Source organism: Rhinoraja longicauda, chromosome 13 (assembly GCF_053455715.1).
Source record: "Rhinoraja longicauda isolate Sanriku21f chromosome 13, sRhiLon1.1, whole genome shotgun sequence".
Classification (NCBI taxonomy): Eukaryota; Metazoa; Chordata; class Chondrichthyes; order Rajiformes; family Arhynchobatidae; genus Rhinoraja; species Rhinoraja longicauda.
In genome coordinates, this window is record NC_135965.1 from 36,526,901 (window position 1) to 36,550,320 (window position 23,420).

Below are 23,420 nucleotides of genomic sequence, written 5' to 3' on the forward strand. Positions count from 1 at the left end.
ACTTGGTAACACTGCATTTGTTAAAGGTGACTCATTGTCACTGTCTGCAAAGATAATCAGGGATGGACAAAAAAAACCAAATCGCATCTGTACTATCCGCATCCTGAAAAATGAATACGAAAATAAAGAATTAGAACCTCTGATATTTCTGTAGTAAAAGTTGTTTGAACTTTTATGTCTCTCTGCCTTATAACTCCTTGCTGTGTGCAACTATTGCCTTTAGTGTTTTGCCAAGAAACTGAGTTAGAGTGTTAAAACATGTTTGTAGATTTTTCCTGTTAAGCCTCCACGTTCGAAGAACATTGTCTTCCTGGTGTTGACCATGGGTGCGGTAAGAGAAGAGAATATTTGTCTGGTTTTAAAGCAGGTGTTACTCATTTCCCAGGCAAACGCATGAATCATAAGATCGGAACCTCGTTGCCACCTTCCTGTAATAAACCCGTATCCCTTAATTTCTTTAATGTCCGATATGGAATCACAGCCATGCGTGCTGCACTGTTTTCATCAAAATTTCACATCATACTGTGGTAACAACATTCATAAATTGTTTAGGGATGTCGTCAGAGACTGGCGACTCTGCATGCTCTTCCTAGAGAAAGATCTACTATCATTTAATACAATGACTCTACTCTTTTCCACTGTAAGTATAGGACCATTTAAATATATTTTGCACTCTGCGTTTCCCCCTTTGATCTGTCTACTGTTCTTTACTTGATTGTATTTATGTATGGTATATCTGGATCGATCCTGGGCCTCTGCCACTGTAAAGCAGCAACTCTACCGCTGTGACACTGTGCATAATGGCGCAGGGCTAGAGCTGCTGCCTTACAGTGCCAGAGACCCAAGTTTGATCGTGACTTTGGCTGCTGACTGTACGGAGTTTGTACGTTCTCCCCGTGACCACATGGGCTTTCTCTGGGTGCTCCAGTTTCTTCCCACACTCCAAAGACCTACAGGCTTGTAGGTTATTTGGCTTCGGTAGAAATTGTAAATTATCCCTAGTGTGTAGGATAGTGCTAGTGAATGGGGTGTTGGCTGGTCGGTGCAGACTCAGTGGGCTGAAGGGCCTGTTTCCATGCTGTATCGCAAAAGTCTAAAGTCTAAATCTGATCTATTTGGATAGCATGCAAAACAAAGCTTTTCACTGTACCACAGTAATAATAATAATAACCTAAACCTCGGAGCAACATCTGGAATCTGTGCTGAGCGGATGGAGCTGCTGTGACTACATTTGTGGACTGCCAACCGGGTGGATTTTTACAGAGGATGTGGAGCTTTGTTTTCAGATGAAATTGGTAAGAGGCAGCACATGGATGAAAACCAGGCAAAGTCAAGGATAGGTCCTTCGAGGATTGCAATGCAGGAGCAGGGAGAGACGCCGTTGTAGGAAATGAGGATACAAGGATGTTGCCAAGGCTCGAGGGCCTGAGCTACAGGGGCAGGTTGAGCAGGCTAGGACTCTGTTCCTTGGATCACAGGAGGATGTGGGGTGATCTTATAGAGATGTACAAAAACATGAGAGAAATAGATTGGGTAAACGCACAGAGTTTCTTGCCCAGAGTAGGGGAATCGAGAACCAGAGGACAAAAGTTTAATGAGGGGAGAAAGATTTAATAGGAACCTGAGGGGTAACATTTTCATGCAAATGGTGATAGGTGTATGGAATGAGCTGCCAGAGGAGGTAGTTGAGGCAGGTACTATTGCAATGTTTAAGAAACATTTAGACAGGTACATGGATAGGATAGGTTCAGAGGGATATGAGCCAAATGCAAACAGGTGGAACTAGCGTAGATGGGACATGTTGGTCGGTGTGGGTAAGTTGGGCCAAAGAGCTTGTTTCCACACTGTAAGACTTTATGACTCGATGCCTCTATGACTAAATGATCTGGACATAACTGGACAGAGAATAGACAATAGACAATAGACAATAGGTGCAGGAGGAGGCCATTCGGCCCTTCGAGCCAGCACCGCCATTCAATGTGATCACGGCTGATCATTCTCAATCAGTACCCCGTTCCTGCCTTCTCCCCATACCCCCTGACTCCGCTATCCTTAAGAGCTCTATCCAGCTCTCTCTTGAATGCATTCAGAGAATTGGCCTCCACTGCCTTCTGAGGTAGAGAATTCCACAGAAGAATGGAATGGGGTGGAGGAGGCACCATCCAGCTGAAAGCTTTGCAGATGGTGTGGTTAATGATATCAAAGGCAGAGGACAGGTCAGGCCACAGATAACTGCTTCTGGACATGAAGCAATCAGTACTACTGCTACTAATCCATATTGCAGTAATGTGCAAATAAGTAAAGGTCAGCTTGAATAAACATCCTTAAAAGTAAACATCATTGATAAATTAAGCACCATTGAAGCAGAAACAAAAACCATAAAGGAGTTGAATCGGTAACAGGTAATTTGGACTCTTGTTTCTTTCAGAATGGTTTTATAAATTATCAAACTGGTATCAGATATGTTGTAATTTTGACTACTGCAAATGAAATGGATTTAAGGTCTGCATTGTTCTCCTTTTCCCTAGAGTGGGTAAATATATGCGGGGACAGGATTAGATTGGATTATGTGAACCATAGATAACTAAGGGGATTGCTGGTCGGTGTGGACTCAGTGGGCCAAAGGCAGAAGAATGGGATTGGGGGTGGTGGGGGGGAGGGAATAGATCAGACCTGATAGATTGGCGGAGCAGACCCGATGGGTCGAATGGTCAAATTCTGCTCCTACGTCTTATTTGGTTTAGTTTATTGCTGTCATGTGTACCGCGGTGCAGTGAAAGGAGGGATATGGACCAAACTCAGGCAGGTTGGACTAGTGTAGCTGGGACATGTTGGCCGGTTTGGGTAAGATGAGCTGATTGGCCTGTTTCCACGCTGTATCATTCTATGAAGGGCCTGCTTCCGCACTGTATCTCTAAACTAAACTAAACTATGGTGGACCAGTCTAAGAGCACTTGGTCGTGAATAATGGTTATGAGTGAGGTATAAAAGGTACCCAATATCCTTGGTGCCTTCGGGGAAGTGTGGAGGAGAGATGTAGTTTGGAAACAAAATTCAATCTGTTTTCCACTTGCCATGCAACTGCTCACAATCTGCAGCTTGGAGGCACTAAACAGGAAGACTTTTACAAATGCTGGTATAAGAAAGTTAATTGAATGAAGGAAGGTTTCTCCAGCAAAATTTTAAAATCCTAAGCATATCTAGTTGCTGGTGGAACTCAATTTGTCAGGCAAAATTCATGGAGGGAAATGAGCAGATTACTTTTCAGAATGGAGCCCTTCTTCAGACAGGAGATAGCTGGTGGAAAGAGGTGAGGAGAAGGTATGGGACAGGAGCTGGCAGGTCTGCGGGAGAGCAAGACAGCATGAAACAGAGTGTGGGGGTGGTGCATTGGTGAAGACAATCAACAACTACATGGTGGGGAGGGGGGCGGGGGGCGGGAAGGGAGGTGGCAGGGGGAAGAACTATGTTTCATGAAGATTTCCTGGAGTGGAAAACCCCACCTTGACAGCATGTTCAAGTTCATGTTCATAGGTTATAGGAGTAGAATTAGGCGATTCGGCCTATCGAGTCTACTCCGCCATTCAACCATGGCTGATCTCTGCCTCCTAATCCCATTTTCCTGCCTTCTCCCCATAACCCTTGACACCTGTTCTAATCAAGAATTTGTCTATCCCTGCCTTAAAAACATCCACTGACGGCCTCCACAGCCCTCTGTGGCAATGAGTTCCACAGATTAACTATCCTCTGACTAAAGAAGTTCCTCCTCATCTCCTTTCTACAAGAGCGCCCTTTAATTCTGAGGCTATGACCTCTGGTCCTAGACTCTCCCACCAGTAGAAACATTCTTTCCACATCCACTCTATCTATGCCTTTCATTATTCTGTAAGATTCTGCACGTGTGACAGAGACTGAGAAACTGCAAGAAAGGGATGGTTCCTTGCAAGAAGCAGGGCTGGAAAAGCTGTATGCAAGGAAGTGGACATGGAGACAAATAAATCAAGAAAGGCCAGAGATGTGTAAGAGATGGTCCGAGTGAATTTGAGGGCAGGGTGGAAGTTGATGAAGTTGATGAAATTGATTAGTTCCATACAGGTCCAGGGAGCAACACCAAAGCAATTGTTAATGTTGCAGGCAAAGAGTTGGGGAGTGGGGCCAAGGTGTGAAAGGAACAGAATGTTCAATGTAGCCAGAGTAAAGACAGGCATAGCTGGGGCCTATGTGAAAGGTTTCAGAACAAAAGTTGTAGAGGTTGAGGACAAGTTGCGATAGACAAATGAGAGTGTTAGTCGTGTCTGTCTGAAGAAAGGCTCTGATCCGAAATGGCACCTATTCCTTTTCTCCAGAGATGCTGCTTGACTTGCTGAGTTACTCCAGCATTTTGTGTTCATCTTTGGTATACACCAACATCTGCAGTTCCTTCCTACACGTGTTCGTAGAGGAAAATGCTTTTGTCTCTGTTCCCGGTGAAAACAAGGGCTTTGAAGTCTTCCTGAAGGGGAATGGAAGTGTGAAGGGACTGACCATCCATGGCATAGATGCGACAGTGGAGGCCAAGGTATTGGAAGTTATTTAAGTGGAGAAGAGCGTGTGATATGTCCCGGATATAGATGGGACAGGGGGACAAGATAGATCAAGGTATGAGGGAGATGAGTTAGGTGGGGCACGAGCAGGCAGAAGCAATGTTCTACCAGGGTAGTCTTGTTTGGGTAGGATATAGTAAAGGGCAGCGTGGGATTGGAGAACTAACGGTTTGGAAACTGTGGACGGGAGGTTGCCAAAAGTATAAGATCTATGATGGTTTAGGAGTCAGTGTCCTGGTGTTCATTGGTAGGATCATAGTCATAGATCATAGTGTGAGCAGGCGTCCAAGAGCTGGCGCCTAGCCTCAGAAAGGTGGAGGTCAGTTTGCTGGACCCCAATGCACCATCCTTTGACTGCAGGTTTGATGACAAGGTTGAGATTGGTGGGGAGTGAGTGGGAGGGCTGTGCGTTCAGAGGGGGTGAGACTAGAATGGATGAAGGGAGTGGTGAAGTCAAAATGCCCAATGTTGCAATGGCAGTCAGAAATGAAAAAGTCAAGAGAAGGTCGAAGGCCAGAAAGAGTGAGAGGAATGTAGAGAGATCATCAGTATGTGACAAGGACACGTTGCCAAAGAAGTTGGGGGAGGGGGGGGGGGGGAGAGAAGGGGGTGACTGAAGAAGTGCGTATTTAAATCCTGACTCTTTTGTATCATAAGCCATCACGACTTCCCTTTTTAAAAGCTTGTGACTTTCATTTGTGACAACAACAATCCATCAAGGGGTACTTTCCGACTGAAGGCAAATTGAACTATAGTTGGGTAGCTACTTTTTATTTTGACAACCACCCGCCTCAGTTTTTGTAAGGAATGGTGATACGAGAAACGGATAATTTTCCATTGAGGCATCCCCCCACCTCCCCTCCCCTCCCGTCCCTTTGTTGCTCTGTTCTGATGTTAAAACACGCTGAGACGAGCTTGTGATCTGATTGCAGTGTGGTGTGAAGTTCGGTTGTTTTGAGTTTAATACAGTAATTCTGCATTTGTTTTGCCGCTTGCAGAATGGTAGTGAGTATACAGTACTTTACTAACAACCTTCAGAAATACATGGGGAAACAATTTCTCAAGTAAGTACTCCAAATTTCCGACCATTTTCTTTTATTGTTCAATTGCCAAGATGTTCTTATTCAGACTGTGAAAAGTCCCTGTACAAACTTGCCAATTCCAAGGGGGTTTGGGCACGAACGATTCTTTTTAAAATAACTGAGCAGAGTTGACGGTCTAAAATATTATTTCATTCAAATTGCACAGCCTATTGCAATGTGGTATCGAATCAGTTGTTATCTCTGATACTATTTACATTTTTGTTTAAAAAACCTTGGCCTTATTGAAACTGTCTCAGTCCAGTTTCTGCATTTATTTGCACTCTTTTTTTTTGGTATCTGTCTACGGCGTGGTCTTGCATCTGCATTTCCTGCTATTTAGTTGCCGCTCGTGAAAATAGCTGAGAAATGCATCATTTGAGCGGATGGCTTTGTTCGTGTCCTCCTTTATACGGGGAATTAAACGTTTCTACACTACAGCAATGGAATATGTTTGCAAATGGTTTTCCGTTATTTTGTTTTTCAAAATGAAATATGAAAGTATGCAGTTTACCAAGAACTGGTGTATAAAGAACTAAAGCTGTTTTTTTCCATGTTGAACTTGATGTTTGTCTCCAGGCTGCGCAAGTTTGCAATCCATTATAGTTCTACAGAGGATTACACAACTATATGAATGCACCATCAACGGAGGGAATTCAGAACTGTGAATATTAGCTGCAAAACCTAGCGAGATGAAGGCTGGAATATTTTTGCAAGAGGACTTCTGGATATGTCTGAGTGAAAATGAAGGTTTCATCAGTCTGGTTTATTTCTGTGCTCGTCTTTTTAATCAATGCTGTGTTATTAAAAACTTCCCAGCTAAATTTGGTGGCCTTAAAACCAAGATTGGGAGGTATGTTAATTTAATCCAGGAGCATTGATTACACTACAGCCGTCCACCAATGTTGCACTGCCTTTACATGTCAATGGTCGGTGTCTAGCTGAAAGTAAATGCATTGTCCTTTAGCTGGCACGGCAGCAGGAGATGGCATTCGTGAATAGCACCATTTAAAGCTAGTCTGCATTGCTTTAAACTTCACTTGCTGTCTTTAAAGAGATGCAACGCTGCTGGAGCAGGAGTTAAAAATCACGCTGGGATAACCTGATTAGGGAAACACTGAAAAGATATTGCATGATGAGGAGAAGTAGGCCTTAAGCTTTTTGAATGTTAGACAACAGATGTACACTGATCATTGAACTGCAAAGACTGCACAGAATTGGTGGACTGGTGGCACTGTAATTAATTTAAGTAATGTAAATGATGCCTTCCCAACATGCTTTGGAGGAGGAGGAGGAATTCAAAGTACATAAGATTTCCTTTAACTCCAAGTGCCAGAGGTCCTCTGGGCATATACTTGGATGGCAGCGGGCACAGACAGCTGTTGAGATCAGTGACAAGATCTGGGGCTCGTGGATCTCGATGCGGCGTCGCAAGAACTTCACTGATCTGCGTTGAGTGGTCAAGGTTAGACAATAGACAATGGGTGCAGGAGTAGACCATTCGGCCCTTTGAGCCAGCACCGCCATTCAATGTGATCATGGCTGATCATTCACAATCAGTACCCCGTTCCTGCCCTCTCCCCCTACCCCCCCCGACTCTGCTATCATTAAGAGCTCTATCTCACTCTCTCTTGAAAGCATCCAGAGAGTTGGCCTCCAATGCCTTCTGAGGCAGAGTTTTCCACAGATTTACAACTCTCTTTGAGTGAAAACGTTTTTCCTCATCTCCGTTCTAAATGGCCTACCCCTTCTTCTTAAACTGTGGCCCCTGGTTCTGAAGCAAATACATCTTTTCTGGGCTGATTTATGGAGGGCGGGAAAGCCAACAGTTATTTCCCATCCCCTTGTCGTCCAGATCTATTGCAGAGCACAGAGTGAATGTGCTCCCACAATGTCACTAGGTAGGGGCTCCAGCATTTTAACTCCATGTCCGAATAGTAAGCGATTTGTCGGGGTTTTGGCAGATGGTGTCACCAAATTCCTGTTGCACCTTACTTTACCATAAGATGTAGAACTTGCCTTGGCAAGTTGCTGGAGGGCATCTTGTAGATGTGATATACCACACACTGTGCAGAGAAGGATTTAAATATTGAAGAAAGACATTGTTGATCTAGTTTCCTGCTTTGTTATTGTTGACTGTCGAGACCTTTTTTGGTCTGTTCTGCAGGTGAATCACAATAAATGGCTGTATTTTATTTGATACCCTTCAGCAATTACTTAGGAAGTTTGTCATTTATAACTATTAAGTTCAGGTATCAATGTACAAATGTTCTCTGGCTTAATTTAGGTAAGGTTCTATGATTAATTTTCGTCTAGTTTATAAAAAAATCTTTCTCATAAAGAACAACCAAAATCTACATGTTGGAGATTAAGCAAATAAGTTAGCTTTTAGATCTCCTGAAAAATTGTTACTAAATTATTTCATATCCGTTCAAATTTCCATCTTGTAAATCAGTGAAATGTGCTAAAAGCAAGTAAAATGCCCAGGTTTGTAATTTGGTTGTGTAGAAAGTGTTTGTGCTTCTACTTCCCACCCACCAACTTGCTTTCATTGTTAAATCTTCCTGTGGGGACTTAGCAAGCTTCCTCAGAGCAAAGTTGGGCTTCTACATTGTAAAATGCAACAGAGAGGCAGGAAGACTAGAGTGCTTTGTCCGCATTGCAGATTTAGGATCTACTGAATATGGTTTTCACTAGTCTGATTAAGATTCTGCTTAATTAACTCTAATCATCTGCTGCAATTAACTCTAGTCCTTCAGTACTGTGTTTTGCGTTGAAAAGGGCATTTCCTTTTGCCAATTCATGTTTAGTCAAACTAATTTTCTTATCTATTTCCCTTCTACCTCCACAATACAATGACCACAGAGCTGATGAAACATAAGAATCTCTTGCACAAGGGCTTTCATGCAATCCATTTCCTCTGCATTTTGTTTCATTCCTCATGTTGTGGATGCAATTAAAGGGATTACTATGATTTAGCCTGTAACTTGTTCAATGAATGCAATCCTGGATCAAACCACCCTCACTCTTTTGAAATACACAAAGTATGGAGCAGTCTGTAAGATTCAAAGCTATTACTTGCGAAACATTTTATCCAGCTAATTTCAACATAGAAGGCTAAAATATAGCATAAGACATGAAGCAGTTTCAATCCGAAGGTAATGTCTATGGTGAGCAATTAATCTGTGCTGACACAAGGAACTGCAGATGCTGATTTGGAAAAAAAGGCACAGAGTGCTGGAGTAACTCAGCAGGTCAGGCAACAGCTCTGGGGGATGTTTCATGTCGGGACTCTTCAGACTGATTGTAGTTGGGGGACGAAAGCTGGAAGAGAAGTAGGGGCAGGACCAAGTCAGATAATAGGTGGATTCAGGTGAGTGGGGGGGGGGGGGGGGGTTGAATGGGAGATAGATGGACAAAGGCCAGAGGTAAAAAGGAGACAAAAGGCTGTGAGGTCAGGAGAGGCCAGAGGAAGGGATGCAGGGGTGCAGGGGGAATGGGAAAGGGGTGCACATCCAGGTGGGTACAGGGAAGAGAAGAAGGAGAAAATAGAGGGGGGTGGAGAGAAAGGAAGAGGGAGTGTGGAGTTGTTGGTTAGTTACATAAAATTGGAGAGTTCAGTGTTCATATTGTTGGATTGTAAACTACCCTGGCAGAATACGAGGCACTGTTTCTCCACTTTGCGTGTGGCCTCTGTACCTATTGATTTCAAAGCAGGTAGTTCACTGATAATTGATGATTTTTAATGTCAATAAGTCCAGCTGCCAGGTAGTGAGAATTGTGCTGTTAATTGATGACCACTAGTTAAAGCATGACTGCACTGAATAAAAGTCAGCTATTGCCTCCTTAAACGTAAACACGGGATGGGAGGGAGTGAGTACATTGTTGGAGCTAGGATTGTTAATGTGGAGGGGGGGAAGGAGGGGGGGAAGGGAGGGGGGGAAGGGAGGAGGGGAGAAGGGAGGGGGGAGAAGGGAGGGGGGAGAAGGGAGGGGGGGAGAAGGTAGGGGGGGAGAAGGGAGGGGGGGAGAAGGGAGGGGGGGAGAAGGGAGGGGGGGAGAAGGGAGGGGGGGAGAAGGGAGGGGGGGAAGGAGGGGGGGAAAGGAGGGGGGGGGAAAGGAGGGGGGGGGAAAGGAGGGGGGGGGAGAAGGAGGGGGGGGGGGGGCAGGGCTTGATTTGCCAAGATTGCATAAGCCCCATTGTGTTAAAATCAGAAAATATTTCAAAGTACTCAGGAGGCTAGGCAGCATTTATAGAGGGAGAAACACAGTTAATCTTTCATGCCATTCTGAAATGTTAACTCTTTTTCTCTCTGTATAGATGTTGTCAGACCTGCTGGCAATTAGTTATAGAGTCCTACAGTGTGGAAACAGACCCTTTGGCCCAACTTGCCCACACCTGCGACATGTCCCATCTACATTAGTCCAACTTGCCTGCCTTTGGCCCATATCCCTCTAAACCTGTCCTATCCATGTACTGGCCAAAATGTGTACAAAAGGAAAGAACTGTAGATGCTGGTTTAAATCGAAGGTGGACACAAAATGCTGGAGTAACTCAACGGGCCAGGCAGCATCTCTGGAGAGAAGGAATGGGTGACGTTTCAGTTCGAGTCTGAGGAACTACCTCAACTACCTCAACTACCTCCTCTGGCAGCTTGTTCCATACACCCACCACCCTTTGTGTGAAAAGGTTAGCCCTCAGCTTCCAATCAAATATTTCCCTCTTCACCATGAACAACTTCTTGCCTTCATTTCAGACTTGGAACCTCTACAATACAACAGAAGGTCTGGAAACCCCAAGCCACTGACTCCCAGCTCCACCGCTCACCTGCGCTCCTGACCTCATCTCTCTCAATGCCCAGTTCTACCTATCACTTGCTGGTCACCACCTTGCTCCTCTCCCTCACCTCTTTCTCCTGTCCTTCTCCCCTCTGCATTCTCAGTCCTGATCCACGTCTCGGACTGAAACCCTGACTCTCTCTTTGCCTCCACAGATGCTGCTTGAGTTCCTCCGGCAGTTTGCTTTACTTTGTTGGCCCAGTGGCCTAACTGTTGAAACTGTGACTCTTGTTCTCAGTGATATTTGAGGCACCTTTCTGGGATTTCTCTGCACACTTGTTCCAATGTTCATGGGATAGTAGACTTGAACTCTCAATATTTACTCATCTTCTAGCTATGGAGTTTGCACCTTTTTGGAGTCCACTTGACTTGTCGGTTTCATGCATGCTTCATGAAAGGAGCCCAATCGGCACCTGAGTGTAGATAGACACGAAATGCTGGAGTAACTCAACGGGTCAGCCAGCATCTCTGGAGGAAAGGAACAGGTGACGTTTCAGGTTGCAATCCTTCTTCAAGGTCAGTTTATTGTCACATGTACCAATTATGAAACAGTGAAATTTGAGTTACCGTACAGCCATACTAAGTGAAAAGCAACAAGACGCACAACTACATAAAAGTTAACATAAACATCCATCACAGTGGATTCCACATTCCTTACTGTGATGGAAGGCAATAAAGATCAATCTACTTCCTCTTTATTCTCTCGCGGTCGGGGCAGTCAAAACCCCCGCAGCCTACGATCTAAGCCCCCATCGGGGTGATCGAAACTCCCACGTCTGGACGGTTGAAACTATCTCTGCAGCATGAAAGCCCCGAGTCGGCCTCTTCTTACCAGAGACTGCGGGCTTAACGATGTTAAAGTCCATAGGCCTCGCAGTTGGCTTCGATCCCCGGCAAAGGGATCGCAAGCCCAACGATGTTAAAGTCCCGCAAACTCCTGCGGCTTGGAGCACCCGTCGGTCTCCAGGAAAGGCCGCCAACTCCACGATGTTAGGCCGCAGTGGGGACGGAGATACGATACGGGAAAAAAAACGCATCTCCGTCGAGGTAAGGGATTTGAAAAAAATGTCCCCTAACCCCCGCCCTCCACATAAAACATACCAAGAAACACTAAAACATACTTTTAACACATACTAAAAATAACAAAAAAAAGAAAGGGCAGACAGACTATTGGCGAGGTAGCTACTGCAGGTGGCGCCACCCAGTGTTAGACAATAGGTGCAGGAGGAGGCCATTCGGCCCTTCAAGCCAGCACCGCCATTCAATGTGATCATGGCTGATCATTCTCAATCAGTACCCCGTTCCTGCCTTCTCCCCATACTCTCCACCACCCGGTCTTCAGAACTATTCTACGCCATCTGTGTGCACATGCATAATCTAAACCAACTCTGGGAGGGTATCAGCTCTTATGGCACATCAGCCATTGCAATAATGTTGCAGTACGGCACATTCTAACAGTAGTGGAGGAAGGAGAGGTAGTGGTGGGTGAGAGGGAGATTGCCCCTCTTTACCCAGGGGAGTAATGAGATAGTGGCAGAGATAATAACCAAGAGACAGGTTATGTGCTCTATGGCGAATGGAAGATCCCTCTCATCACACTGGGGCCGTCATTAGAAGGAAATTGTGCGGCACAGTGGCATAGCGGTAGAGTTGCTGCCTTACAGCGCCGGAGACCCGGGTTCAATCCTGACTACAGGTGCTGCATTTGGAGTAGTGTTCAGTTATGGTCACCCTGCTATGGGAACGATGTAATTGAGCTGGAAAGAGTGCAGGGAGGATTTACGAGAATGTTGCCAGGACTTGAGGGCCTGAGCTTTCGGTAAAGGTTGGGCAAGCCACAACTTTATTCGTTATGGAGTGCAGGATGCCGAGAGGGTGATGACATAGAGATGTATAAGATCATGAGGTGAAATAGATAGGGTGAATGCACGAGTCTTTTACGTAGGGTATTCATATTTCATATTTCAGATACAGCGCGGAAACAGGCCTTTTCGGCCCACCAAGTCCGCACCGCCCAGTGATCCCTGCACATTAACACTATCCTACACACACTAGGGACATTTTTTTTTTTTTTAACATTTACCCAGTCAACTAACCTACATACCTGTACGTCTTTGGAGTGTGGGAGGAAACCGAAGATCTCGGAGAAAACCCACGCAGGTCACGGGGAGAACGTACAAACTCCTTACAGTACAGCACCCGTAGTCAGGATCGAACCTGAGTCTCCGGTGCTGCATTCGCTGTAAAGCAGCAACTCTACCGCTGCGCCACCGTGCCGCCCTTAGTAGGGTAGGGAAATCAAGAACCAGAGGACATAGGTGTAAGGTGAGGGGCAAGATTTAATAGGAACCTGAGAGGCAACTTTCCGTTATGGTTGTGGTTACCATGGTGACAGTACAAGGCACTGACCAACTATCTGCAATTACCACTTTCCTATTTTGTTTATATCAAAAAATGTATTTATTTATTTAAAAACAATATTTACAATGCAATAAAACAAAACAGAACCCACCTCCAGAATACAATACAAACAAATATACCAAATGAAACTATTATACAACTATATTACAATCCTTATCCAGGATGCATCCAATCCCATGCGGTGCCCAGCGGTCCTGGAAATCCCTCAGGGTGCCTGTGGACAGCGCACAGTCCCTCTCCAACACCACCCGGGCACTTTCCTATTTGGGGGCCTTGTCAACTTATCTCATTCTCTGCACAGTTCAGAACTAACAAAATTGCTTTGGTTTGCACTGTTTTATAATATCACATGCAGGTAAACCCTTCTACTGCATCAGTACCTCCAATTATTTCCCAATCGTATCTCAGCCACACTGCTGGCCGTAATCAATAATGTTTTAACACTTTACGGTCATGCACACATTATTGCTTGGACAGCTGTGTTCGCTTAATCTCGGCTGAGTCATTGCCAGATTAGCTTAGTGGATTTTGCCCTTTGGTGGGGAGTGGAAATTTGTTTGAGTAAAGATTGTCTCTATGGTCAGAGCATGAGGAGGTAAGAAATGGGAGCTCTTTCTGCCTAGGATTGAATTCCAGAATGTGGAGCAAGTTCATAAAGTTCAAATAAGTTCATCATTGTCAGAATGCATCGCGTGTTTATCATTATGGTATGTAGGTTAATTGGCTGGGTAAATGTAAAAATTGTCCCTAGTGGGTGTAGGATAGTGTTAATGTACGGGGATCGTTGGGCGGCACGGACTTGGTGGGCCGAAAAGGCCTGTTTCCGGCTGTATATATATGATATGATATGATGATTATGCAAAGCTAAATTGAATTGGACTAAGTAAATTTGATCATTACTAGATTTGGTGTCTGTTTTTAATTGTTTAGGCTAGCATTAGAGAAATAATAAGCTTTTCATAATCGTGACTTTCAGATAGATATCTCTGTACAAATGAATGATGCAGACATAGAAATGCCATGTGATACAGTAAATTAGCCAAGAAAATGGAGCAGTTGGAGTTAATGGGTCATTTGATTCTGCTTCACAATTCATTACTATTTTCTGAATCATGATCTCTTTGGGTTCTTGTAAACTTAACAACCTATCATCATGGTGTTTTTGAATTATCCTACAAATCTTAATTTCTTTAATCATAAGATCAAAAGAGATAGGAGCAGAATTAGGCCATTCGGCCCATCAAGTCTACTCCACCATTCAATCATGGCTGATCTATCTCTTCCTCCTAACCCCCATGCCTTCTCCCCATAACCTCGGACATCCCTACTAATCAAGAATCTATCTATCTCTGCCTTAAATACATCCATTGATTTGCCTCCTCAGCCTTCTGTGGCAAAGAATTCCACAGAATTCCACCCTCTGACTAAAGAAATTCCTCCTCATCTCCTTCCTAAAAGAACATCTTTTAATTCTGAGGCTATGACATCTAGTCCTAGACTCTCCCACTAGTGGAAACATCCTCTCCACATCCACTCTATCCAAGCCTTTCACTTTTCTGTACGTTTCAATGAGGTCCCCCCTCATTCTTCTAAACTCCAGCAAGTACATGCCAGTGCCATTAAATGCTCATCATATGTGAACCTACTCATTCCTGGCATCATTCTTGTAAAAATGCAGATTAATGCATACTTATTTTATTGTCTGCACTAACTAAAGTAAATACTTAAGTGCATATTGAAATTGCTTACTGAATATATGTTTCTCAGGTCTGATCAGCCTTCGCCTTGTTAAAAAAGGTTGAGTTTATTTGTTCTTTCAGGTTTTGGCTTTGGAGTCCCTAAAGTTCGGTTGATGCTGAAGCTGAATTCTAATCTTGCCTCAATTCAGCGATCCCAGGCATGTTTCGGAAATGCAAAGTGATCTCAGTTCACACGTAAGTCGCCTTCCACGCCCTTCGTATACGCCCCTGATCTTTCATGGTACGATAATTCAGAAAGAAAGCTTGGTCATCCAGCCACAAGTTTAGCCAATAAATGGTAAATCCATGGGGTAATATGAGAACTGGGATTTGATCCTCAATATATGGTGTAGGAAAATAACTGCAGATGCTGTACAAATCGACGGTATCACTAAATGCTGGAGTAACTCAGTGGGCCAGGCAGCATCTCAGGAGAGAAGGAATGGGTGACGTTTCAGGTTGAGACCCTTCAGACTGATGTCAGGGGAGGGGGCGGGACAAAGATAGGATGTAGTAGGAGACAGCAAGACAGTGGGAGAACTGGGAAGGGGGAGGGGTAAGAGAGGGACAGAGGAACTATCTGAAGTTAGAGAAATCAATGTTCATACCGCTGGGGTATAAGCTGCCCAAGCAAAATATGAGATGCTGTTCCTCCAATTTGCGGTGGGCCTCACTATGACAATGGAGGATGTCCATGACAGAAAGGTCAGACTGGGAGTAGGAGGGAGAGTTGAAGTGCTGAGCCACCGGGAGATCAGGTTGGTTAAGGCGGAGTGAGCAAAGGTGTTGAGTGAAACGATCGCCGAGTCTGTGTTTGGTCTCGCCGATGATGAGAAGTTGACATCTGGAACAGCAGATAGAATAGATGAGGTTGGAGGAGGTGCAGGTGAACCTCTGCCTCACCTTGAAAGACTGTTGGGGTCCTTGGATGGAGTCGAGGGGGGAGGTAAAGGGACAGGTGTTGCATCTCCTGCAGTTGCAGGGGGTGGAACTGTACTTAAGTTTTGTTAAGGTTGACAAATTGGGAATATGACGAATTGGGAATATGAAGATGGAGTTAAAGGCGAAGCGAATACAGGAGAAATTGCAAAGGACTCTCGAATAAATGGGAAGGAAAGTTCTAGATGGGATAAGAGCGTAAGATCAGGGCCAATGGTGACCAGTGTGAGGGGGGAGGTGAATACCGAAGTTAAAGTGTTGTATTTAAATGCGCAAAGTATAAAAAATAAAGTGGATGAGCTTGAGGCTCAGTTAGACATTGGCAAGTATGATGTTGTGGGAATTACAGAGACATGGCTACAAGAGGACCAGGGCTGGGAACTGAATATTCAGGGGTACACAATGTATAGTAAAGTCAGACAGGTGGGCAGAGGGGGTGGGGTCGCTCTGTTGGTAAGGAATGATATTTACTCCCTTGCAAGGGGTGACATAGAATCAGGAGATGTACAATCAGTATGGATAGAAATGAGGAATTGTAAGGGTAAAAAGACAATAGACAATAGGTGCAGGAGTAGGCCATTTGGCCCTTCGAGCCAGCACCGCCATTCAATGTGATCATGGCTGATCATTCTCAATCAGTACCCTGTTCCTGCCTTCTCCCCATACCCCCTGACTCCGCTATCCTTAAGAGCTCTATCTAGCTCTCTCTTGAATGCATTCAGAGAATTGACCTCCACTGCCTTCTTAGGCAGAGAATTCCACAGATTTACAACTCTCTAATGGGAGTTATTTACAACACCCTAATGGGAGTTATCTACAGGCCCCCAGACAGTAGCCTCGACATAGGGTGCAAATTGAATCAAGAGCTAAAATTGGTATGTCGCAAATGTAATGCTACGGTGGTTATGGGAGATTTCAACATGCAGGTAGACTGGGAAAATCAGGTTGGTACTGGACCCCAGGAAAGGGAGTTTGTGGAGTGCCTCCGAGATGGATTTTTTGAACAGCTTGTACTGGAGCCTACCAGGGGGAAGGCAATTCTGGATTTAGTGTTGTGTAATGAACCTGATCTGATAAGGGAACTCAAGGTAAAAGAGCCATTATGAGGCAGTGATCATAATATGATTTTTAGGATATTCTGAAGTTTAGGAAGTTTTACTCTACAAATTGAGAGTGAGAAGGGAAAATCGGAAGTGTCAGTATTACAGTATAGCAAAGGGGATTACAGAGGCATGAGGCAGGAGCTGGCCAGATTTGACTGGAAGGAGGCCCTAGCAGGGAAGACGGTGGAACAGCAATGGCAGGTATTCCTGGGAATAATGCAGAAGTTGCAGGATCAATTTATCCCAAAGAGGAGGAAAGATTCTAAGGGGAGTAAGAGGCACCTGTGGCTGACAAGGGAAGTCAAGGACAGCATAAAAATAAAAGAGCAGAAGTATAACATGGCAAAGATGAGCAGGAAGCCAGAGGATTGGGACTCTTTTAAAGAGCAACTGAAGATAACTAAAAAGGCAAGGATATAAAGGAGAATAGTAAAATAGTAAAAGTTTTCTTAGGTATGTGAAGAGGAAAAAAATAGTCAAGGCAAATGTGGGTCCCTTGAAGACAGAAGCAGGGGAATTTATTATGGGGAACAAGGAAATGGCAGACGATTTGAACCGGTACTTTGGATCTGTCTTCACTAAGGAAGATACAAACAATCTCCCAGATGTTCTAGTGGCCAGAGATCCTAGGGTGACGGAGGAACTGAAAGAAATTCACATTAGGCAAGAAATGGTGTTGCTTAGACTGAAGGGACTGAAGGCTGATAAATCCCCAGGGCCTGATGGACTGCATCCCAGGATACTTAAGGAGGTGGCTCTAGAAATTGTGGACGGATTGGTGACCATTTTCCAATGTTCTATAGATTCAGGATCAGTTCCTGTGGATTGGAGGGTAGCTAATTTTATCCCACTTTTTAAGAAAGGAGGGAGAGATAAATCGGGAAATTATAGACCAGTTAGTCTGACATCAGTGGTGGGGAAGATGCTGGAGTCAATTATAAAAGACGAAATTGCAGAGCATTTGGATAGCAGTAACAGGATCGTTCCGAGTCAGCACGGATTTACGAAGGGGAATGTGGATAAGTGTGAGGTTATCCACTTTGGTGGTAAGAATAGGAAGGCAGATTATTATCTGAATGGTGTCAAGTTAGGAAAAGGGGACGTACAACAAGATCTGGGTGTCCTAGTGCATCAGTCACTGAAAGAAAGCATGCAGGTACAGCAGGCAGTGAAGAATGGCAATGGAATGTTGGCCTTCATAACAAGAGGAGTTGAGTATAGGAGCAAAGAGGTCCTTCTGCTGTTGTACAGGGCCCTAGTGAGATCGCACCTGGAGTACTGTGTGCAGTTTTGGTCCCCAAATTTGAGGAAGGATATTCTTGCTATTGAGGGCGTGCAGCGTAGGTTTACTTGGTTAATTCCCGGAATGGCGGGACTGTCATATGTTGAAAGACTGGAGCGACTAGGCTTGTATACACTGAAATTTAGAAGGATGAGAGGGGATCTTATCGAAACATATAAGATTATTAAGGGGTTGGACACGTTAGAGGCAGGAAACATGTTCCCAATGTTGGGAGAGTCCAGAACCAGGGACTACAGTTTGAGAATAAGGGGTAGGCCATTTAGAACGGAGATGAGGAAAAGCTTTTTCAGTCAGAGTTGGAAATCTGTGCAATTCTCTGCCTCAGTAGGCAGTGGAGGCCAATTCTCTGAATGCATTCAAGAGATAGCTAGATAGAGCTCTTAAGGATAGCGGAGTCAGGGAGTATAGGGAGAAGGCAGGAACGGGGTACTGATTGGGAATGATCAGCCATGATCACATTGGTGGTGCTGGCTCGATGGGCCGAATGGCCTACTCCTGCACCTATTGTCTACTGTCATACTAACATCATATCCAAAACGTTATCTATCCATTTCCTTCAGAGATGCTGTCTGACCCGCTGAGTTATTCAAACGCTTTGTGTTTTAGTCCAGACTCCCCTACAATCATGTGAACGGCCAGATGAAATCAACCAGAAATGAATCTTTATGTAGTTGGTGAACTCTGCATGATGCTAATAGGAGGATCCAATTAACTAGCACTCAGTCATCACAGTGAAGAGACTGAAATAATTGGGACATTAAACTCCAAAATGGAATCTCTGGCAAAATTGGCACTATATTCTGAAAACTGTTGCAGACTATTTAGTTTATTATTGTCACGTGTACTGAGGTACTGTGAAAAGCTTTTGGTTGTGTGCTATCCGGTCAGCGAAAAGACTATACATGATAACAATCATGCCGTCCACAGAGTATAGATACAGGATAAAGGTTACAACGTTTAGTGCAGGATAAAGTACAATAAAGTCTGATTAAAGGTCTCCAATGAAGTAGATGGGAGGTCAGGACCGCCCTCTAGCTGGTGAGAGGAATGTTGCCTGAAGGACGGTTCAGTTGCCTTTTAACAGCTGGGAAGAAATGTTCATTGTGCGCAAAGAAATGTTCTTTGTGTACACTCTATTGCTCTCACGAGGACTGCATCCCATGATTCTCCCAAGATAACCAGGACTCATTAACTGTCCTGTTAAAACTTGTTAGCTGAGCAGCTTCTCAGAGGTTTTAGTGAGCAATTTTGCTCCGTATAAAGCAGTCACCATTTGCTGGAGCAAGGGATGCACACTATATCTACAACCATGGAATGAATACTTTTGTTGGGTGATTTATTGAGTTTTATTTACCAGAATTTATGATTTCCATTATTTACATGTATGAACATGTTGATCACTTTCTTAAAATGTTGCATGTACACAAACAGTATTCACTTTAAAGAGTTTAAAGTCCACTTTTTATATTTCCTATACTTATTTTCCTACACACACTCCTATAGCATAATTGTGTATAGGTAGTTTAAATACTACGTTGGCATTTTTCTTGGTTGAGCGCTTTCCCAGGTGTAATAGCACAAGTACTTTGTGTTTTGATAGTAATCCATAAAGTATAATTTGTTTTTAAGAAAAGTACTAAATTCTGCTCTAAAATGACAAATTACTCTCTGTGAAATACCAATAAAATAAAACAGTTTAGGCTCGCAACTCTGAATATAATCTTTTGAACAGTAAGATGAATTGGATAATTCAGTAATTTATCATGGGTTGTGATTGAATAAAAATTAATTACTTTGAAGTTGTGCCATTGTATGTTGTAACATATTTCTGTTGTATGGATCTAAATGATTTTCATTGACGATTTCCTATTTGGCCACTTTTACCATTACATAATATGCTTTCAAAATCCATTACCAAAGTGGGGATTGTCTGGGTGCGATGGTCCCCTCCCATATCCCAAGGTTGTGCAGATTGGTAGGCTAATTGGCCTCTGCAAATTGGCCTCTGCAAATTGGCCCTCGTGTGTAGGATAGAACTCATGTATGGGTGATTGTTGTTCAGCTTGAACTCGGTGGGCCGAAGGGCCTGTTTCCATGCTGAATATCTAAACTAAACCTAGATTTGGTTTCTCACTCCTGTTTAAATTACCCGATGACATTCATTCTTTCTCTGCAACCTCCATCCGTACAAACAATTCTCCATTTTCTGAGCTCTGGCTTTTACGTCATACCCTATTTTAATTGAATGCTTTATTGTCAGCCTTGATAAAGGCCTGAATAGAGTGGATGCGGAGAGGATGTTTCAACTAGTGGGAGAGTCTAGGACCAGAGGTTCAGACCTTTTGAAAGAAGATGAGGAGGAATGTCTTTAGTCATAGAGGGTAATCTGTGGAATTCATTGCCACAGATGACTGTGGAAGCCACGTCATTGGGTGCATTTAAGGCAAAGATTGACAGATTCTTGATTAGTAAGGGTGTCAGGGGTTATGGGGAGAAGGCAGGAGATTTGGGGTTGAGAGGGAAAGAAAGATGAATGGCATGGCAGAATAGACTAATTGGGCTGAATGGCCTAATTCTGCTCCGATGACTTACGAACATAAACTTATGAAGACTATTTTGTGAGCCAGTTAGATCTTTAGTCTCTACTTTTGGTGTGCTATGCCTTATTATTTATATTCTTGCCAAAACAATGGGTACGTACCAGAGATTGAAGTACCTCCAAAACAAAATTTGGGCAAAGTGCTACTGAGTTCAGGGAGCATGCTGATTTTTGCCATTGTTTGTTACTTGCAAGTTAGTAAAGCCACATTAACATTTTAGACAATGTATAGAATATTAAAAGAGTATTGACTCGTGTTGTAAGAAGGAACTGCAGATGCAGGTTTAAACCGAAGATAGACACAAAATGCTGGAGTAACTCATTGGGACAGGCAGCATCTCTGGAGAGAAGGAATGGGTGATGTTTCGGGTCAAGAACCTTATTCAGTGTTGTATGTTAGCTAGTAGTGTGAGGTAGGAAAGAGATCTAGCTCTTGTCATCAGAGAGGAGAGATACAATGTGTGGAATGTTATGGATATTGAGAAGTAGCATTATAAAATTATAAAGGATTAGAAGGAGACAGCGAAAAGCAAGGCACATTAACATGTGTGTTAATACAGTAGGTGTGGCAAATAATTTGTTCATGCCGCTGTTATCATATATGATAGGTTGGCCTTCTCTCCATACCCCCTGATCCCTTTAGCCACAAGGGCCACATCTAACTCCCTCTTAAATATAGCCAATGAACTGGCCTCAACTACCTTCTGTGGCAGAGAATTCCACAGACTCACCACTCTCTGTGTGAAGATAGAGTCATAGAGTCATACATGAAAACATGCCCTTTGGACATCTTGCCCATGCCGACCTTGCCTTCTTGACCACTATCTACCTGTGAAGCCATTTTCAGAGAACTATGTACTTGCAGTCCTAGATCCCTCTGCTCTGCAACAGTCTCCAGGCCCCTGCCATTCACTGTGAAGGTTGTGCCCCAGTTTAACTTCCTAAAATGCAACACCTCTCAATTATCTGCATGAATCTCCCATCGACCGTTTGCACAATTGATCAAGACCTTGCCATAATTTTTGATAACCATCTTCGCTGTCAGCAATACCACCCACTGTAGTGTCATCTGCAAATTTACTCATCATGCTTTGCACATTCTCATCAAAATTGTTGATATAAACCACAAATAACAATGGGCCCAGTCCGAACCCTGAGGCACCATACCAGTCACAGGCCTCCAGTCCAAAAAACACCCTTCAACTATCACCCTCTGCTTCCTTGTGTGAAGCCAGTTCTCTCCTGTCAGCCATCTCTCCCTGGATCCCATATGATCTAATCTTCCAGAGCAGCCTACCATGCGGAACCTGATCATATGCCTTGCTGAGGTCCATGTAGACAAAGTCTACATCTTTGCCCTCATCAATCTTTTTGGTTACTCCCTCAAAAAGCTTAATCAGATTCATAAGTCACAATTGCCCATATTCATAAACCATGCTGACAACCCCTAAACAGCCCCTGTCTATCCAAGTACATATATATCTTATCCCTCAGAATCATCACCAGTAACTTGCCTACCACAGACGTTAGGCTCATTGGTCTACAGTTCCCAGGCTTTTCCATGCTGCCCTTAAACATTAGCTACCTTCCAATCTTCCAGCACCTCATCCATGTCTAACACTCATTCATATAATCAATAATGTCATGACATTTGAAGACAATAAGAAACAGAAGCGAGAGTAAGCTATTCAATCCCTTGAGCCTGTTCCACAATTCTGTAAGATCATGACTAAACTTTTACCTCATTCCTGCACTCTCCCCTATACCCTCAGTTAATGCTTTGCTCCATTGTATATGGGTTCTCCCTCCAGATATGCATCTCATCACCAGTGCCTCTGTAGCCAGTGTTCCTATATAGGTTATTGTTTGTCTCTACTGGATCTCCTGTTTGCTAACCATTTTAACTCCGCTTCCCATTCCCACACTGACCTGTCCTGTCCTGAGGCCACACACAAATTGGAGAAATAGCACTTCATATTTTGCCTAGGTAGCTTGCAACCCACCAGTATGATTGTTGAATTCTCAAATTTTAGGTAACTTCTACAAACACTCTACCCCCCCCATCGCTCTTCCTCCTCTTGCTCCCCTTCCTCCACTAAGAGCCTCTTAACCAGTTCCACAGTTTGCAACAATGTATCCCTCTTGGGATAACACTGACCCTAGCCAATAATCTGCCTGTCAAGTGACCTCCCTGATTGAGATCATCTGTTGCCAGCTCTGATTTGTCCTGATCATTTCTTGCCAACAGTTCCCCCCCCTCCCTTCCCCCATAATCAGTCTGAAGAAGGGTCCCGAAACCAAAACGTCACCTATCCATTTTCTCCACGGGTGCTGCCTGACCCGCTGAGTTACTCCAGCATTTTGTGTCTCTTTGTTGCTCTTCTTATCTTGTTCAGCAGTGATGGTGGCTGAAATAGGTAGGGGGTTCACTTGTGGGGACCTCTGTGCAGCACAGTTTAATTCCTTTGTGATGGCAAGCATGCTAACGTTGATGCAAAATATTTTGAACCAGTTTTGAAATCCTTTTGGGGACCCAGATTTAGTTTCTGTGCTTCATCAGACACCAAGGATGGTGAAATCCAATTTCCTGTCAGGCACAAAAAGTAAAGAAATTGTGTTGTGCAAAATCAAATGGACTCATTGTCATTTGGCACATCAACAATTTATATTTTCCCTGTCAGAAAAACTAATAAGCCATTGTGGTTCTTTTTAGAAAAAGAGAGATGTTATTAAAGGGCGTCATAGTAGTGCAAAGGGCAGCACAGTGCTGCAACGGGTAGAGCTGCTGCCTCAGTGCCAGAGACCCAGGTTCGATC

The 23,420-nt window shown here is 43.9% G+C and overlaps 1 protein-coding gene across 6 annotated transcripts in view; it reads left to right on the plus strand.

Annotated features, from left to right (window-relative positions):
• The first annotated feature begins 5,286 nt into the window (after positions 1-5,286).
• LOC144599642 (beta-galactoside alpha-2,6-sialyltransferase 1-like) overlaps positions 5,287-23,420 on the plus strand; it is a 50,998-nt gene continuing 32,864 nt past the window's right edge. For 2 of the 6 annotated variants that reach the window (XM_078410783.1, XM_078410789.1), the window contains exons 1-3: positions 5,380-5,647; positions 6,242-6,515; positions 14,742-14,855. The gene's annotated coding sequence lies outside the window, so the exon portion shown is untranslated. Of the gene's footprint in view, positions 5,343-5,379; positions 5,648-6,241; positions 6,516-9,906; positions 11,017-11,051; positions 13,517-14,741; positions 14,856-23,420 lie in introns of those variants that run through there. The other 4 variants (XM_078410785.1, XM_078410784.1, XM_078410787.1 and 1 more) reach the window with 4 other exon arrangements.